This window comes from Haliotis cracherodii, unplaced genomic scaffold (genome assembly GCF_022045235.1).
Source record: "Haliotis cracherodii isolate W230 unplaced genomic scaffold, xgHalCrac1.p SCAF_19, whole genome shotgun sequence".
NCBI lineage: Eukaryota > Metazoa > Mollusca > Gastropoda > Lepetellida > Haliotidae > Haliotis > Haliotis cracherodii.
Genome location: NW_027266274.1, coordinates 15,620,314 through 15,631,006, shown reverse-complemented (window position 1 = coordinate 15,631,006; position 10,693 = coordinate 15,620,314).

Genomic DNA, 10,693 nt, shown 5'->3' with positions numbered 1-10,693 from the left:
TACTAATTTCTAAAATTCCTCAATAGCAAAAGGCACCAGTTCCGTATGTATCTGGTAAACATGCAAAATTGGGTTAGAAAAATTGAATGGGGTTTGAGTTATGCTCCGGAAACGACCTCTACCCTATAGAACCGAAGTCCAACTTGCAGTGGCAACATAAACAATGATTAGTTATAAAATACCTAAATAGCAAAAGGCACCAGTTCAGTATGTGCCTGTTAGACATGTAAGGAAGTATTTAACAGTGTTTGAGTTACGCTCCGGAAATGAACACTACCCTTATAGAACCTAAGTCCAACTTGTTGCCATGAAAACGTAAAAAAATATAAGTTTCTAAAATTCCTAAATTGCAAAAGGCACCAGTTCAGCATGAATCGGATAGACATGCAAAGTTACGTAGAGAAATTTTTAACGATTCCCCCCGACAACTAAATGAATAGACTTCATATCCGAACAAATATCAACTTTAAAAGGCTATATTTGACTCGGCACGGCACTTGGGACACCTACATGTACGTTGTTTTTTTTAACCAAACAGCATATGATTCTGGTGTGTGCTTAACTGTCATATCCGTAATACTGCAACAAAATGTCACAAACTCTGTCAATGGACACTTCTAACAACCCTCCACCATCTACGACTTGGTCTGATCTGCTTGGACTGAGTCCTCCTTTCCGTCGTTACGGTATTAGGATAGTAACGAAGTTACCTTGAAGAGTATCGAAAAATAACCTTTGTAAAATAGTAAGTTTGATACAAATCTGTTAAAAAGGTTAGGGGTCATAAACCCTTTTATGAAGCCTGAATATGGTCGTTGTAGAGAGGGAATCTGAAAATGATTAGTCATTTGCACATCTAGACAAACTGATGATCAATTAATTCTGCGAAGTTTCATGATAAGTATTATTTCATAGTGATAACCCTTAATGTAAAAAAAAATATAATCTATCACTTCAACCCTTATCGTAAAAAAATTACATTAAGAGTATTGTTTACGTTAAGAGTTGTAATAAAGGTGAACCCGAAACCCTTAATGTAAAAAAATGGGTCATGCCAAAACGATTGTCATGGTCAAACATGGTTTACACAGCGTGGCATGGTCCGAATCTATCTCCCAATGACAATTTGTCTACTCCTCTTGCAGCGCCTGGCCCAGTTTGGGTAATGTATCAGGTGGCCTTTGACGTCGGTGTACACGTCTCCAGTTCATGTCCAAGACGTGCTGTATGGGGAAGAGGTCAGGACGCATGGTTGGTTACTGCCGTCTGGTGATGTTTTGCTGCTGGAAGAAATCGGTAACGATTCGTCTACGTTTGTCACGAGCTTTATCGTGTTGAAAGTCATGACGTGAACCAAACGGCATAACTCCTGGCGCCAATGTATTGTCTTGGTAGTACTGTCCAGTGACCCTTCAATGGATAATATGCAGTGGAGTTCTGACAGTCATAGTCATTCTGGCCAAAACCATTACAGACCCACTTCCTAAATCTGCGACCGCAGGTCTAATGGTAGAGCGTCCGCCCCAAGCCGCGTCATACCAAAAGACGTTAAAAGATGGTACTTGTTGTCACCCTATCTGGCGCTCGGCATTAAGGGGCTAAAACAAGGACTAGTCGGTTCGGAGTCAGTATACTGTGTCTGAGTGGGGTATTCATGTTAAACTGCGGCATGGTATCTCAGTGTGCTAGCACTATAAATCGGCATCAGTCCGGACTAGTACAAGCGGCCACACACACACACATACACGTACATGCACGTCGCTATATAAGTGCAATAATCTTGGACGCGACGTTAAACCCCATTTCACCTCACCTCACCTAAATCTGCCGTACGTTGACGTTCACTTGACATTCGGTGGGACGCCTCAAGACACCTCCAGGATAAATCTGGACTCATCTGAAAACATAACACGAGATCATCGGCGATTCCCCCAGTTTCTACGCTCTAAGCACAATTGACGTCTAGCTTTAATGTGTCAATTTGCTAACGGTGGTAATCGTGGTCACCGAGCATGCAGATTTGCTGCATACAGACCATTTGTAATCGACTGGTCAGTAACGTGAACTGCAGCGGTCTGTCGCAAGTGAACAGCGTTGGATATTTGGGTTCCATTTCTTTCAACCTGGTTTCTAATTAATCGATCCTGTATTGTTGACTTTGGGCGCCCTGTGCGGCGACGATCCTTAAAATGTTGCGTCTGCAAAATCCTGTTCAAAATCTGCAAATCACAAACGGAGACACATTAAACATAATTGTAGCATCACGTGATCACAATGTCACTAAACAAGCAGAAACGTAACAAGTAGCAGAAAGAAACAGGGCGCCAAAATGAGATCGTCATTGTCAAAATGCATGTGTAACAACAGACTTGTAAGTCACAGCAAAGTCACAAATCACTAGTTTAATATTGTACCCCGTGTATCAATGCAGACCGCAACACGTCGCCGCACAGATGACGTCAAACACCTGATGACGTTAGCAGGCATCCGTTGCAATGTCTCGATGAGACCACGCTCCATATTCTGCCGGTAGACAGGTGGTTCTGGTCGCCTTCTGACTTGTCTGTCAGGATGATAACACAAATGTTCGATGAGGTTCATGTCAGGAGAACATGCAGGCCATGGTAAAATATTAACGTTGATTTGATCCCTTTTCAGCCTTGCACTATGGGGTCGGGTATTATAATACTCGAAGACTGTACCGCAGGGTTGTTGTTTGATAATGGAAGCACAGCGGGTCGCAAAACGTTATCCCGATACCTCTGTGCAGTAGTGTTGCCTTGAATGATAACCAATCACATATTCCTCCCCCTACCTTGGCACCACCGCCTCTGAATGGCTGAACTTCCTGGACACAGTTCTGAGCGAAGTGTTTACCTCTGCCGACCAAAGTGGCAAAACCTGCACTCACCAGAGAATCTGCCCGGCCACAACAGCTATATCCACATGTTATATCCGTTGTGGCGTCAATGTCATTCCTCGATGCGACGTGAAGATCCGGGGTAGAATAGGTCTTCAGCAACCCATGCTTGCCGTAAAAGGCGACTATGCTTGTCGTAAGAGGCGACTTACGGGAACGGGTGGTCAGGCTCGCTGACAATGTTGATGCATGTCATTGTTTCCCAATTGCGTGGATCGATGCTCATGAAATGAATCTCTGGATTGTCTGGTCCAGACTCGACTATTTACAGACCGCCGACATATATGTGGAATATTGCTGATTGCGGCGTTAAACAAGAAAGCAAGAAAGAACGTGCTCGGATACCATGTTCCCTCCGAGTGCCGTTGCTGTCGCGGGATCAAGCGGTTTCGGAGATGTAACAGCTCTTCAATGGGCGTGGTGATTCGTGGTCTCCCACTCCTAGGTCTATCTGACCTGTTTGCCGTAAACGTCGCATCAACCTGGTTCTGCAAACACGGCTAAGAACCAAATGTTCCTGCCATGGGGACATGCGTGGCTCCCTCTTTCGGGATTAGACGAGAACTAAAGATGTCAGAAGCTTTTTCATACCAGTTTTGCACGTGCATTTCGTCCAACGAGTGCAGACAGTGTTATCTCAAAATGCACATTTTTCATTAAAAGTTACACTTTTTCAAGATTAACTTCATCGTAAACATTTCGTTGTATATGTGTGACATATTTCACAATTATTTCATTTCAATGTTTTATTTCATAAAATAACCAGACACAAAACTTCTTGGTGTACTTTCTTTTTGACGTCAGTGTACATACAGATATATGTATAGATTAGGTCGTAGACCCCCACCAAAACAGTAACATGGTTAAAAAATTAACAGATTTCACACGTTAAACATCGACGAGATAAGGTAGAAGATAAGTCTGGCGGCTTATCAATATCATTGGCGTGCGCTGTATAAAAAAGTAGTTTTTCGTTGTCACGTGTCATAGCTGTTACCGTCAACAAAGAGCACCAAGGTAACACATGATTATAAAAGCTGTGCGACTCAACAGGTGAAGTGTAGCAGTAGAGAAGCTTCACTTACACCTGCACTCAACCCAAGGCCTGAAAAGATGAGGACGCTGTCGCCTTTAACTCTCCTCATATGTAAGTATGAAAGTATATCATGTCTTATGAGACCCGTGAAAATCCGGGTTAAAATAGGTCTTCAGCAACCCATGCTTGCCGTAAAAGGCGACTATGCTTGTCGTAAAAGGCGACTAACGGGATCGGGTGGTCAGGCTCGGTGACTTGGTTGATGCACGGTCATCGATCCCAATTCCGTGGATCGATGAGCGTGATATCAATCACTGGATAGTCTGGTCCAGACTCGATTATTTACAGACGACCGTCATATAGCTGGAATATTGCTGAGTGTGGCGTTAAACAGCAAACCAATCAATCATGTCTAATGAAGTGTGAAACACTCTTGTCCAATGGGGAATGATTCAAAACAAAGTTGTGTGCTACACATTCAGTTTTCGATCCGAGTGGATTCCATCCATCACGCAAATGTACTTATCAGGTCAGAGTTGGTCAGCAGCATCACATGCTTGTCGTTAGAGATGTTGACAAAATAAATTGTCACGTATTGATACTCGTCTCACCCACTATTGCCCTTTAAATTAACCATACAAGAAGGATTGGTAAAGCTATTACTGTAATTATTATTGAACATATACCACCAAACCCGCTTTATTGTCATATTAGAATTATTCCCGGCCTGTCTATCTGAGGCAACAGTCGTGGAATAGGATGATGAAATACAATGTATAATATTAGCTACAATAAATAGGCGTGTGAAGACAAACGACAACCAATTATTGTTATTGGGATTTGTTCTGTTGTTTTAAAACAATTGACGAAAAATCCTCAAGGGACGCACGCGACATAAGATCCGATGAAAATGAGGGTTTTCGGACGCATTGAATAATCTCCTTTTGGATGATAAGCAGCCTCTGGTTTGACATGCGTGTGTTTGTGGTTTAACACCGCACCGCAATATTATAGCTATATGAAGGCGGTCTGTAAAAAATCGAGTCTGGACATCATAATCGAGTGATTGACATCATGAGCATCGATCCACAGAATTGGGAAACGATGACATGCATCAACGAGCCTGACCACCCGGTCCCGTAAGTTGCCTCTTACATATGTTTAAGTGTATTACATTATATAATGCTCAGTGAGCGAAGCTGTTTTGAGCAGTGTCGTTATATGATAACGTGAGGCTAAATGTGGGAGGAAAACCCAGAGTTGGCAGGTTTTGTTCTAAACAGCAAGCGTCACGTTAGCAAGAATACGTTAGCAAGAATAAAGAATGGTTAGAATACATAATACGGAACCCCATAAGAAGAGGTCCGCACCGTTACCCCGTGTAAGCAGAGGACCGGTGTTAGTTGGTTATCTGTCGTCTTAACTTTCTGTTTAATTTTTGGATGGAATTTAAACTTTATACAATTGAGAGGTGTGTCGGGAGTTGTCGTTATATTAGGAATAGTAATCGAGTAAAGTGTGGTTCGTGGATAGTAGCTCCTGATTACCTACATGCACATCCATATAAGATCGGTAATGGATCTGTGACACATCTTCCGGCAGCCCACCAGTGACCCCCAAGGCACCTGCCTGACCGCGAGGGTTTCGGACAACTTTTGCAGTGCGCGGGTGTGGTATGGTCATCGGAGGATAACCGAAAAGTCATCTGCCGAAAAATCGGTCAATACTCGGAATGTTCCCTCCGGTGACCGGACGATTAAGCCAAGTTGTAAGGTGACCAACCGGAGTCGGCAAGCATCGAGCAGGTCCCGAGCGGGTATCATTCATCGGACACCGGTAATGTTGACGAGCCTGTTCCGGAGTGTATATACTGGGCCGAATGGGATGAGCAGCATATAATGTCTTCAGGGTGCCTGTCCCTCCAACACACACTGAGACTGGCCTGGCTCCGTATGCAGTACATGTTCTCTAGAGCACGAAGCTCCCTTTGCCTTTCCTGTCTTCATCTCCAAAGTTTCAGACTCCACAAAATCAACAGAAATGTGACACAGTTCTTGCAGCAATTTCGACGGCGAACACGAACTATGATCGGCCGGGCACTGAGCGGGGTCCTTATATAGCGAGCAGGAAACGGGCGGTGTTCATCCGATTGGTTTACATCGGACCGGCACTGGGAGATCCGGGTATCGGGAGATTACCGGCCGATTCCCGCCAGATGACCGGTCAGTCACTGGACGGTATAAGCCTACCATTTTTTTCCAAAATCCTTCGGACACCCTCCAGCCACCGGCCGATCATCTTTGGTTTCATGACTACTGCACTGATGTGTCACAGATGTGGGCAAAAATCCCTGGCACGTCGGTGATTCCCACCGATGCCCCCACATCGTCCGGCGACCGTTGTATATGTGACTGAGGCATAACCCAGCAAACAATTCTACGTTGTGACAACGTTGTGACAACGTTGACTTTTCGTTGCTACAACGTTGTGATGTAACGTTGTCACAACGTCAATCTGTAGACTCCCAGATTGGTTGCTACAACGTTGTGCGTAAACCAAAATACAACCAAATCAAGACGTTGTCACAACATTCATTTTTTACGTTGCTACAACGTTTATCCAAAACGTCGCGACAACGTAGGTATCGCATGCATATGGCGACACTACAGCCATTGCAGCACGTTGTTGCAATGTCCATGTAGATTAACGCCTGTCTTATTCCTCAATACCTCCCAGGCAGCCTGAAAAGTTTGTACCAATCTAGTTAAGACATCAGGTACCAAGCAATACATTCTGCAAACTGAATTCACTTTAACCCTATCTGTGAAACAGCAAGTCAATGAAATGCACTCTCGTTTGGCAGAGTTTGAAATACGGCCGAAATAAAAATCTAAATGTTTTAAATTACATGTACAATTTGGTTATATAATATTTATTTTCCCAAACAGTTTTCAAGGCTCTGTGCAAATTGTTCACAAATGTTTCAACACAATTAAAAGATATTTGATTTTCCCACGAATTTGCAAATTAAAAACCATCAAACAATAAGCCCTGCACAAATTGAAACATTTAAATTTTCTTGGCCTTACCCAATACATTCAGCATTGAGAGCAACACTGTGACACACAGAATAGTCTATGCATCTGATGTCCTAAGATCCATTTCCCAGCAAACGAAATGACAATAGAATTCTGGTTGAGGTGACCTTTATTTATTTATTAAATAACAAGTCAGAACTTGGGCTGAGTGGCTGAGGAGCCTTTTCAATCCTCAAATGAAAAGTCACAGGGATGATCTTCAACTGTATCCATAGTCTCTCCTTAAGCCTTGGTAACTGAATAAAAAATGACACAAATGTTATAAAATGGCAAGGCAAGGGACATATTTCTGACATAACAAAATAATGGTTGCATTCCCCAAAATAATATTTTGATGTCTGATGTCAGTCTTTAAACAGTTAAAAACTGCTGAAAGTGCGAAGAAGGCGCTGACAGTAATACCATGATGCTCTTGGATCATACATAGGCAGAAAAGCTTTTAGCACTGAATCATTGGTGTAACTTTATACCCCCGCCCTTTTAGATTGTGGGTATAATTAAATAAGAATCATCTGAATTTTAATTCTTGAAGATGTTTGTATATATTATTGCATCAAACATACCTTTCTGTCAGTGATGTACTTTAAACAAATATGCTCCCACAATACTGTTTTTCTACACCTGAAAGAAAAACAGAAACCACAAAGTATCACATTTTTAAATAAACCAGTACTGTATAGATAAATCACATTTACTTAGAGTATGATGTAACTGATGTAAATAGTTTTATCAGTCAATAGATCAACTGTAGTTATTCAAAAGCAGTAATTTTACCTTTCTGCTGTACATCACAAACTAGTGATTCAAGTGAATATGTTCGCCAAGTTCCTAAAACATTTGAAAAATATATACATAAATGAAAAATATGTATTGCCAAATATAATAAATAGTTCCCATATTTGAAGCATGAATGTTGAATATGAATTATGAATAGAAGTGTTAACACTTTGGGGTATTTATCCTAATTAAAATTGAGATTATTTTTTTTAATACTAACCTTAATATTTTCCATATTAATATGCCAGGATATTTATATAAAATCTATGTTCTAATATTTACAAAGCTCTGTAAATATTTATTGAAATGTATGTGTTACTACGTTTATTGATATAATACAGTTCAATATCGTTAAATATAATTCTGTAGACCTGGTATGGTAGCCTACGTGGCAACATATGGAGATCGAAAACCGAACGAATAGGGTTGCTATCAATTCCATTGTATTTTTCATTGGTGCACATTGGCTACACCTATCTCACCTTAATAATCAACAAACGATGACCAAATCACTGACAATACATGTATATGGTGATATTTAACTTTTGACTATCGACTAGCTTATCATCACCAATATGACAATACCGCAAACACCCCGTTATAGCGCGCAACGAGAGACTCGTTTTACTTTTGCTCGTTTTCATTAGAAGGGAGTCGGACATAGATCTAGTTATCGGAAAATGATGAATTGATTCTTTTTTGGAAATAATAAAAATACACCATGATAAAGAGCCTTCAAAAATAAAATGTATAGACAGCACCAACAACCTGATGGTCCACATTTAGGCTACTTCAGTCAGTGCTAATTAGGCCTTTTCGGAAACAAGTATGTTTCTATCTCTTCCCGAAAATACAATTTTTCATAACACCATTGAGCGCATTAAGACTAAGGCTATAACTACATGACCTCTGACCTCCACAGACGCCATATTTATCGAAGGGGATTACATGTACAATAAACAAGCTCGTCTCAAACGTAACTCAGTGTCACTGGTTAATTGACTTCTCACGAATCAAAGATATTACCACCAGCGGAAGTGTACTGTCCGGATAAGTGAGACAATTTTGAGTGCATTTCAGTGTTTTGTGTATGAAAATGACCGTCCGGTTCCGGAAACTGAATTTCCGGATATACGGGTAAATTTATATAGTAATTATTTCGTTTTGAATGAAAATCGTCCGGGAACCGAGGTTTCCGGATATCTGAAGTCCGTATAAGCGGGGCACGACTGTAGTAGCCTGGTCAGGATCGGTGACAAGGTTGATTGTATTTCATTGTAACCCATTGTATCACAATTGCGTGGAGCGATGCGCATCAGTAAATCACTGGATTGTCTATTCCAGGCTGAACTATGTACAGACTGCCTCATACAGCGAGTTAAACAGCCAACAAATTACTACCATCTAGGTCGTTAGGCAGTTGGGTCACTTCTGCCCTCAAATGTAGACCAGAATTCGTCGTCCCTTTGACGCCTTATCTACAATGTTTTTTTGAATATTAATATCCTTTGCCTGAAGTATATCTTTTGGAAGCGAGACTCTCTAAGAATTGTATAGATTCCCTACTGTTCACGCAATTATTACTATTACACGAAGAATACGTATATATATAGATGGCACAGGAATGTGTGTACCTTGACTCAAACCCGGAATGTCTCTGGGTAAATATATGAGACCTCCATAATCTACTTTTGTCACAAGAGGCGAATAAATGAATTGGGTGGTATGTTCGTTGATTTGATTGATTGTACATAATTGAATGTAGGAGGCTCATGATATCATTCATTGAATTATCTGATCTCAAAACATGGCTCAGACAGTTTCCCTGCTAATCCGGTTACCCCACCTTCACGTCAATAACAGCTGAGAACATTAGTCGGGGCATTTTAAGGGTCAGAATACCGTCCGGATCAATGCGCTTCCACTGGACAAATGGAAAGCGCTGTTGTAGCCAAATACAATTCCATCAATGTGTGATGAAACGTTAGTGATCAACCATTTGATATTCCGTGGATCGGGGACAAGCAATCTAAAGTTTTTGTTTAACAGGCGTCATGACTACAGCTGTATTCAGTTCAGAAGCAAAAGCAGCTCATGACTGTTCAAACTGCACTGCAACATACATGAAGGCTGTGGCTGCGCCACATGGAGATGCAGACTGCACGTAAGTATCATTGCCAAAAGTCGAATCGTAATTATAAGGACAGAACAACCCAATACCTCAAGTATTTGCTTGACAAGGAAAGAAAGAAGAGATTGCAAAGACTATCCTTCCGATCAGTAACCCTTTTATACCAAGTGATCATGATTCAAATGAGGTAAATGATGGATTGTTTTCAGTTTCAAGTAATACAGCCTTCAAAGCCTAATTTGGAACAGTCGATTTGACGGCCGTGTAGAGTTAAAGGATACAAAATAATATGCGCTAAATTTAACATTTAAAACCTCATGCTGCGCGTTTGGTTTCAAATTCAGTTAAGCGCGGTTTAATCTACAGGTGACCTAGCTCAACATTAAAAACAGAATTACAACTGAATTGAAGAAAGGTTGGCAAATATAGCAAGAAATTCCAACTGTTTATTTTAAGGTTAAGATAATCAATCTCCTATGACAGTGCCAAAAAGTACAACCCGAAAATGGTTGAAAGAAATTATTTGTGAAACAGGTTTACCTCCTGTAAAGGTTATTACTTGCCTAAATGACAGAAAGTAGTCATATAATCTGATAAAGATCCTTATGGTATAGTCGAAATCGTACAATGGACTCTTTTATTCACAATATCATACATCTTAATATTTCGAAAAACTGTATTGTTATACGGAATTTCAACTTGTGAAAAACTTAATGAGGTAATCAAGTGAA